The 9,773-nt window shown below is 40.3% G+C and overlaps 1 protein-coding gene and 1 long non-coding RNA gene across 14 annotated transcripts in view; one reads left to right on the top strand and one right to left on the bottom strand.

Annotated features, from left to right (window-relative positions):
• Positions 1–15: 15 nt before the first annotated feature.
• LOC310742825 overlaps positions 16–9,773 on the top strand; it is a 109,153-nt gene continuing 99,395 nt past the window's right edge. For 4 of the 13 annotated variants that reach the window (XR_014538688.1, XR_014538692.1, XR_014538695.1 and 1 more), the window contains exons 1-2: positions 20–465; positions 2,508–2,582. This is a non-coding gene — a long non-coding RNA (uncharacterized lncRNA). Of the gene's footprint in view, positions 466–2,507; positions 2,583–9,773 lie in introns of all 13 variants that reach the window. The other 9 variants (XR_014538690.1, XR_014538691.1, XR_014538694.1 and 6 more) reach the window with 6 other exon arrangements.
• CACNA1C (calcium voltage-gated channel subunit alpha1 C) overlaps positions 2,937–9,773 on the bottom strand; it is a 480,830-nt gene continuing 473,993 nt past the window's right edge. Inside the window, exon 52 of the mRNA XM_083572199.1 lies at positions 2,937–6,325. The gene's annotated coding sequence lies outside the window, so the exon portion shown is untranslated. The remainder of the gene's footprint in view (positions 6,326–9,773) is intronic.

Raw genomic sequence — 9,773 nt, 5'->3', positions numbered from 1 at the left:
GAAGTGCGGCTTTACCTGAGGCGGCGCGAGGAGCTGAGCTCGGTGACGGGAGAAGGAGGCGTGGCTTCAGCGCCATGGGCGCGAGAGCGGGCGGTTAGGAGAAGGAACTGCCAAAGGCGTGGCCTCGCTTCTTCGCCCGCTTTCGTGTGCCTGTTGTTACTGCTATTTATTCGCTTCCCCGTGGCCCCTGACGCCTTGCAGTTTTAGCTGCCTTAGTACATAGGTCCCTAACGTGTGCTTGTTCCGTTGAGGTCGCTTTTGGGCGCGTTTATGAATTTAAACAGGTTAGCTGCCGACGTCCTCATAGAATCTCTTCTCACAGACCTGCGGCGCGTTCCTATACATTGCCTACTCAGAAGTAAGCCCCCCAGCGAGGCCTGGGCCTCTTCCAGACTTTGAGGCCCTTAGCCTCTGCTCCCCGCCCCCAGACGAAAAGGAGCCCGTACTCACCATGAAGTTGTTACAGTAAGTGCCACACTTTCAACATTTGGGGATAAAAAGGTGCTGATACTCCCCCCGCCCCCCTCAAAAAACAACACTGCAAGCCATATATATATATATATATATATATATGTATATATATATATATAACACCACTAAAATCTAATAAGGCACATTCCTGTCTGATACACATAAAAACAAGGCACGAAACTTACCAAACGCCAACAAAATTAACAGCGTCTAAATTCTGAGCCCTGCTTTTGAACTAGGCCAAATCCCCTGCCCGCCGTCCTCATCCGTGAGGATGTGAGTGACTTCTGTCAGGGTTGTTGAACAAAATGTATATAGTGTATTGTAAAGTGCTTTACACAATGACTACTAGCCTTGTTGGCCAAATCAAACAGTTGTAGTTGTGGAGCTCCCTCATCTCTCAAGCCCCTTTCCTTTTCTGAGGAGGGGCCCCGGGATGAGTGTAGCCTGTTGGGCATTGCTGCAGTTGCACCCCTTCCCCCACTGGCTCAGAAGCAGGAGAGGCTGCCATGGGGTGCCAGTTTGGTGCTGCTGGGGAAGCTGTTCTCTGGGCACTGCCACTCAGTTGCCAAACAAATCTCTAGCCTTCCTACCATTGTGGATTGCTGAGGAGCTGCTGGGATGATCTCCACTCACTTCTGCAGCTTCAAAGTTGTGGGGAAGGCTGACCACTTGCCAAGGTGAACACGGCAAATGGAATTGTTGAACTTACACAGTATGATAGTTGTTCGGTTACAATTTTAATTTTAACAGTTGTGAATGGGGGATGGATATGTGCCTTTTGGCACAGGCCTTTGTTTGTTTTTAAGCATACAATAGAATAAAACAAGATAAGGCTTAAAAGCCAGCAGAATGGAAAAGCCCTGTGCATGTGTTACTCAGATGTAGGGCATTATTATGTTGAGTGCAGATTAGACCATAGTGTTATTCTCCCCATGATTGTGTGCAGTTGTCTTTAGGGAAATTCCGAAGCTCAAGCATCAGGCTATATAGGGGCTTTGTACTATCAGGATACCTAGTGTCCGTATCGTGCAGTGCTTGTGCATTGGCATTTCCCTACAGACAACTGTGAACAACACATAGTTATAGGAAGAAATTATAGCACAGGGCAGGTTAAATACATGGTCACTCTCTATAGTCAATGTAGCTATGCCCTGTATGTGAGAGAAATGTGAATAGGGCTGCAGTCAAACTAAAAGTTTAAAAAGTCCAGGCCAATAGCAACAATACCTGGTGCTGAAAAGATAATGGGAGATGGTACCAGGGAAGCCTACCTGAGGAACGAGTTCTGAAGGCAGGACAACACAACCAAAAAGATGCCTCAGGTGGAAAGTAGAAAGCCCTCTGATAGGTATCCTAGTTCTAAGCTTTTTAAGGCTTCAAAAGTTAAAACAAGTACATGGAATTGGGACCAGAAAATTAGTTCAAAAGAGCAATTCTATGCATACTCCAAATCAGTGCAGACAGGATTGTACTAAGCCCCTTTTGACGCAGTGTGGGATTTACAAGTGAACATGCATAGCAATGGGTTACAATCTGAAGGAAACAAAACTCTAAAAGTACACTGAGGATCTTAAATTATCATGCTAGATTTTAAGAATAAGGAATGAACAGACTTTTGGGGGTTAATTTACCAGGCTATGGCTTTTTATTATCAACTACCGGTACATCTTGATCTGCCATGAGCTTATCTTCAGTTAGTGTGCTTCTTGTTCTTATTGGTTAGGGCACATTTGAGCTTGGTTGTTCTGAATTTATTTGTTTCTGAATCTGACTTGCATTTTTAGTGTTGTTTGCTTACATTCTTATTTGCCAGAGCATTCATATTCCTCATATTGTCTTTCCTAGAAGATGCACTCTGAATTTTTAGAAAGTATTTTGGGAGAAATGTACAATTGCACATCTCTACCTTATTTGTGTTAGTTGCAGAACAGATTTGTAATTGTCAAATTTGTGCTGCAAATAATAAGTAGAATATCAAAATATAACCAAAACTGGTGGAAAGTATGTTTATTGTTCTATATCTTCTTTGACAGGTGAATAGACAATGAGAGGGAAAGCAAGAGAAGTACAGGGACAATAAACTCAGCCAACTCATAACAACATGATGGGTGAGTATTAATGTATTTATTGTTTCTGTTTCTATTTTATGTAATATTAGTGTAACATTGCTTGGATAACAGTTTTATGTTGTGGTGGTAGTATAGCCATATTTCCCATTCATAAGATGTGTACTGGTTCAGAAAGTATGAGGACTGGGCTGTTAGCCATGCAGATAGCCACTACTATTGTAAATGTATGGTTAGGATTCTAAATACCGCTTGGCACTGATAGAACTGTAATACAAATCCAAGTATAAATGTTAGGAATGTATAAGTTGACAGTGGCTGGCAGATTGGCCTGTTTGTAGCAGATGTCATGAGGAAGGTATAAGTGTAAAAGGAGTTAGGATAAACCAATCAAGACATTGTTAAAAAATTTATTAGCAATTTTTAAAATAACATAATTCCTCAGATAAAAATGCAATCTTACAGGAATATACATTTGTCTCACACCAAGGCAATTCTCTAGCTCACTTTGTGGGTCATTCATTCTGTTTATTTAAAATGTGTGAGAAGAGGGCAAGACTGGTTGTTTGTTTTTAACCTATGGCAGGCTTACATTATGGTTACAAACTGTACAGCTTTATTTTACAAGGGCAATTTTAGCCTTCTTGATTTCAGTTGGTTCATGAAAACTGGGTCTTAAAACAGTGGGGCCTGCTCAACAGCTCTGTCTGGAACATCTTTAAGTTAGATAGTATGAGCATTTTGGATTAGGGAGGAGGAAAAGTGGAGGAATTTACATCTTGACAGACATAACAGCTTTTAAGAGCTCAGTTCATTCATGGATCTAAGCAATTAGAAAGAAAGTTACATGCAGAAATCTGTATCATATCAACTAAACATTTATAGCTGATGGTCAGGAGAAATGAAGTTCCTTGGATGGTCAGAGGAAGTGAAAGTTGTGCATGAGCCCACTGCACACTGAAATTAATAAGATGGATAGTTTTGTCAGGATGAACCCCTCAGTTCAATGAAATAAGGAGAAACATATACTGAAGCTATACTTGGTTTGCCTGTTCCTGTAATGTGATCGCAGACATCAATAAGAAAGTAGCCTAAAAAACGTGGATCATACCCTAAATTATATTTGCTTCTGAGCTGGATTACAGTAGGTATTCTTTTCTTTAAAAAAATTATCCTTGACTTGCTAAGCTTCACTATTTTAGGAAGGAATTCTTCCTTTCTTTCTTTCTATATATATATATATATCCAAGAAAGGCACAGTGTGGCCTCTTTCATCCAGACACTTTTAAGAAATCAAATTTGTCTGTAGTTGAGGCATCTTTGACAGAGAGACAGCATTGTATAAAACATAGCAATATTTATTGGTAGGGACATGCAACTTGTTTTTTCATGGAATGATGATTATGTAGAAGCTCTAGGTACATGAGGTTATGAGGTGCAGCATCTTATCTTGCAATGCTCTTTGTGTGTGTGTGCATTTGAATTAGAGATTTACCTAAAAACATAGAAATCATTTCTTGTTCAGATGTTTAGAGCTTTTAAGACACTTCTTATCCATTCATGTTGCAAGAGCTGTAGAAACTCTTAGTAGGTTCCTAAACGTACATGATTGAGGCAATAAATGATTGAAGTGATTTTTTAAAAAATATAAATTTGGTTCTGCTGACAGAAATTTCTCAAATAATAGCCCATGGTTAAAACTAGGCCAGAAACATCAAATAGTTTGAATGTGCCACCACACTATTTGTTTGTCTTGATTAATATGGTGCAAGGATACAGTTTTGCTGCTGAGAGCCTGCTTACATTGATAAGATGCATGGAATGGACTGTGGAGGAGGCTGACATCTATTTTGTATTGTGCTTGCAATGGTGAAGCCTCTGATACTGGTTGACTAAGTAAGTCAGTATTAATACACTAACTCATGAACACCTGCCCCCAAATCAGTGTTGTAGGCAATAGTCAACTGAGACAAGAATGATCTGTAAAGTAACCTTAGCACTTCAGGATAAAAAGAGGGATTGTGTACGCTGCCTTAAGCTCCTTAGAGGAACAGAAGGGCTAAAATATTATAAGTAAAATAAATAATAAAGGTCAGAAGGGGTTGTATGCTGTGTAGGGAGGGTAGGAGGTCGGCTGCCTAAAGGACTTGGGTCATTCCATGTCATTTCAACAAGGTCATGTCACCCTCCATCTCGGATGTTGATGAAATTTGGTGTACACCCATCCCTTATGATTGAAAGAAACCTCCTTAAATTTCCCCCCTCTATCTCAAACGGTTTTAATTTTATAGCACTTCAAAGTTTCGTTAAATCTGCGTTGTCTGTCCCCTTTGAGACCTTCGGCACAATAAACCCTTGTGTACATTTTATTTATTTTTCTTCATAACAATTGATCAGATCTATTTGAAATTTTATACAGAGCTCAATAACATGATGAGGATTTCAGAAAAAAATACACCAGCACTCAAAAGATTTTATAAATGCCTACAAAAAATTATAAATGCACTTGAAGCCTAGTTTTTTTGGTGGAAAACCTAGATTTAGAAAACCTGAATTTACAGCATGTGGGCATGGTATAACCAAAAGTTTTTGATGTAGAAAATTATTGCAAAGACATGCTCTTTCTTGAGAAAGAATGAAATTTATTGGTTTTTATTCCTTGTAATGGAAATTTTACGTTTTTTGGACATCGTAGGAAAAAAATGGCTACCATTTTGTACAACTCTCCTACAACCCATAGCAGTAGTAGAAAAAATTACTGAAACAAAGTTGTTCATTTCTTAAAAATTACAATAATATTGGTTATTATAGATTTTTTTGAAAGTGCAGACTTGTTTCTAGTTTTGGGGTATTTAAAATTATGAAAATTGGCTATTGTGAAATCAATAATAATAATAATAAATTCGGTCAGAAACTTTAAATGCTGACATGTAAGGTAATAAGACCTAGCAAGAAAAAGATTAAAAGAATTTAAAATTATTATATTCAATTATGCAATATTACATGATCCCCAATTTGTTTTTCAGAATATTATTGCATACAAAGACAAGTCTATCTTACAAAAGAAAAGAAAAAGAGAATGATGTTTGTGTGCCATCTTGAAATAATGAATGCATGGAGACTTTTTAACATTTATGTTAAATATATTGAGGCGTAATTCACAATGAGGCTGTTTTATGACAGCAGATACATTAATAACAGTAAAGACAACAGTTAAACTAAAGTAAAAAATTACCATAACAGATTATGCTATTATCACAGTTGATTACCTTACAAGTTCAATGCTCCTCAGTTTCTTTGCTGTAGCCTCAGTATCACCTGTAAGTATTTCATTTTTTCTTCCATCAACACCAGGGGCTTGCATTACTCATCTGCATTGCATCACCCAACTTCAGCTATCCATGATTCATCCACAAACTGAACAATAGCATACACAACTAGCAAGACTTCTCTGAACTGCAATCTGAGAAAACATTTTAAAATGTCTAATATTTTAAATATTTCTGAAATGAATAATTATTTTTTAAATAATTGATGTACTCATATTTTTATATAATAATTTTTAATTTTTTTGAATATTTTTCTTGCTAGGTCTTACTGCCTTACATGTCAGCATTTAATGTTCTACTGACTGTAAATTCTTTTTTTTTCTTTTTTTATATTCCTGATAGCCAATTTTCATAACTTCAAAATCCCAAAATTAAAACAAGTCTGCACTTTTGAAAAAACCTATAATAATATTATTTTAATTTTTAAGATGAACAACTTTGTTTCATTAATGTTTTCTTTTTTTTTAAAGATATTTATTGAGGTTTTACAAACAAAAGAAAATTATAGAATAAAAAGAAAACGAGAAAAAAATACAAAAAATACAAAAATACATAGGGAAAAAAAAGATACAAAATACAAAAATATATAGAAAAAATTAAAAACAAATCAATTTTTTCATGTCTTAAATTTCGTTTGCTTATTTCCCTGACCTCCTCACACCTCCCTTTTTTGTATTCCCATTCAGATGATTAGTTCAGCAAATCCTTACCCTCTTTCATTTATCTTAACTCCATATCTCAACATATTATAACTGTTACGAAAAAGGAGCAATGCTGCTGAGTGCTCCAGATGGCTGGAAAGCCAAACAGGATGTTGATGTTTTGGGACTGTACCGTGGGAAGAAGGGACAGTCTATTATGTGCACTGAGCACCGGATGTTAGCTCAGAGTGTCACATGACCCTGTACTGGAAGTACATGGGTGGATTTATTCTCTCTCTGCAGCTGGGTATCAGAGAGTGCAGACATGTTGTTCTCTGCACTGAGGAAAGACAGAAATAAAGGCATGTAGATATATTTCTGTCTGTCTCTTTCCCCCCCCCCTGGGAATGGAGGAGGGGGAGGAGTGGTGTGTTCTTCTTCACGTTGAGGAGAATCGCCGATTGGAGACCTCCCTTGATCTTGCCGGGAGTCGCAGACAGGAGGTCACAAGGATTCAAGCCGGGCACCTGGAGGGTGGCCAAATTCCTCTGACTGACAAGGCTTGAATCAACATATGGTAGCAGAAGCTGCTGGTTATCTGATCCATGGGAATCAGCATGAGAGGTGAGAGGTTGATGGATCGTGTGCCATCCTCTGCACCAAGGAAAGAAGATAACGTCTGCAATTGCAGCCAGAAGCTGAACAGACGGCTGACACCAAGAGGGGGTGTTTTCAAAGCAACGGAGCCCCAAAAAGGTATGCTGAATATCGGGCTAAAAGTGTGAATGCAGATTGATTTATTCTCTGGTTCACGAGAGAGCTGCGTTTGGAAAAAAAAACAGCTCTGAGAGAAAAGGCTTGCATACCAGAAATTCCTGTGGTGAGATAAGGATTCCCGTCCCGGGGAAGGTTGCTAAGCAACGACAGTCAGGGCAGTGGAAAACTACTGACACCTGGGGCTGGCTCAGTCAGAGCCGGGAAAGCGAAAGTTTGTTTTGACTTTGAAACAGCTTTGAGAATTGCCTGCCTGAGTGAGAGGCAGAAAGACAGCTCAAAAGGAGCTTTTGGGATTTTACTAGCTCGAGGGTGAAGAGCTGAGACTTGGATTCAAAATGGATGCCAAGGACAGGGGGAGGGAGGAACGGAGTTCTAATTCCCCCACCGATGAGGCTACTGGAAAGGATGCTGTAGCTTTGAACGTTGTACAGTGCTACAATTGTGGACAGGCTGGGCATCTTCAGCGGAGCTGCAAGAAGCCACGCCAGCCGAAAGGAGCGAAGGGCCGCTCAGCAAAGCCTGAGGCGTCAGGCAAAGGTCATACCAAGCCTATGGTGGAACCTGCAAGGGCTTTGATGGCGAAAGGAACCACGCCAGATGTTGGGAACGCGTTTATTATCGACACTGCAGCGACGGTTCATATGTCCCCACACAGAGGACTCTTTTCATCGTTTAAGAAGCAAAGCTTCGCTGTGACACAGGCCAACGGTCAGGAGCTGGAAGCGACCGGAAAAGGGACTGTCTATCTTAAGAGTCTGAACTTGACAATAAACAATGTTTACTTGGTTCCTGAATTGAAGTTCAATCTGCTGAGTGTTTCGCAGATTGCAAAGAAAGGACTGAGATTGTCCTACGATGCTGAGAGCTGCGAGATCTTCAAAGATGGAGAGTTATATCTTTCTGCCAGACAGAAAGGTGGACTGTATTTGTTGGACTTTGACCAAAGTGATTACATGGAATGTAATTCTGAGTCTAACATGATTTCTCTTGCAGGTATGACCAAAACGAGCGCCAAGAAGGTGGCCAGGGTCGACAGAGCGTTTCAGCGGGTGTATGCTGATGTGATTGGTCCTCTAGAACCATCTAGAGGCAATGCAAGATATTATCTTGTGTGTGTGGATCATTTCTCTAACTTTGTCTGGGTTTATGTGTTAAAGAAGCCACAGGAAGCCTTAGAAAGGTTTCAGGAGTTTTGTGACAAAGTTAAAGATATGCATGATGCTAACATTGATTGTCTTTTGACAGATGAGAAGCAGATTTTTCTTTTACAGGATTTCCAGAGGTTCCTGCAGAAGAAGGGGATCAGACACAAGATTGCTGTTTCAGCGGAAGCGTGGAACAGGGGTGTCTGTGTAAAAGTGAACAAAGAATTGCAAAAGGGAATGAATGCGCAATTGCTTAGTTCACATCTGCCACATGAGTTCTGGGCGGAGTCACTCATGTCGTTTTGTCATGCGTGGGTGAGAAAGGTTTCGAAAGAGTTGGGAAGTTCTCCTTTTGAGAAACTGTTCCAGAGAAAACCTTCTGTTGCCCATTTCAGTTTTTGGGTCTCATGTGAGGACAGAAGCTCCAGGTGGAGTAAAGAATGCCAGAGGCATTTTTGTGGGATATGAAAAGGGTCTCTACAGAGTAATTTTGTCTGAATCTGGTCAGGTGATTCTCACAAAATTTCTAGAGAGTGCTCCTGAAAAGGAGAGAGTGATAGCACACACATTTCCCACAGAGGACGAGTCAGATGATGATGATGATTTCACAGAGTACAGTGGTACGGAGAGCGACAGTGATAGCTCAGAGAGCTCTGTTGTCACAGTCATTGAGAGGAAATCTCACACAATGGATAGACCTTCACAGGTGAAGGTTGAACCACTGTTTACTGTTGGAACTGGTTCTCCTAGGAGTCCTGAGACAGAACCAGTGAGCAGAGAGGATCAGCACCTCATACGTAGGTCTGAGAGAGTTACAAAGGGTCAACCACCTAAGAGGTACTCAAAAGAGTTTGCTAACTTAGCTGTTGCATGTGTTGCTGTTGTAAACAACCGAGGACAGGTTGGAGCTGTGTCTAAGTCAGAGACAAAGACACAACAGAGAGTTGCTAGCCAAGGGAGTGCAGATGCACTCGTTCCTTGGAAACCAGACAACCAGAGAGGTACACTGGGGAAACCAGTGGCGGGTAGTTCCAAGGGTGGAACTGAAACAACAGGGGAGTGTTATGTGTATAACAACTGTTTGTTTTCTTCTCTGGATCACGCTATGCATGCCGCAACACGCATTGATTCTTTTGGGGGAGGTTGTTACGAAAAAGGAGCAATGCTGCTGAGTGCTCCAGATGGCTGGAAAGCCAAACAGGATGTTGATGTTTTGGGACTGTACCGTGGGAAGAAGGGACAGTCTATTATGTGCACTGAGCACCGGATGTTAGCTCAGAGTGTCACATGACCCTGTACTGGAAGTACATGGGTGGAGTTATTCTCTCTCTGCAGCTGGGT

The sequence above is a fragment of the Podarcis filfolensis genome (genome assembly GCF_964270895.1).
Source record: "Podarcis filfolensis genome assembly, chromosome: 10".
Classification (NCBI taxonomy): Eukaryota; Metazoa; Chordata; class Lepidosauria; order Squamata; family Lacertidae; genus Podarcis; species Podarcis filfolensis.
Note: the sequence above shows the minus strand (reverse complement) of the source record. Positions and strands in the feature narration are given on the sequence as shown.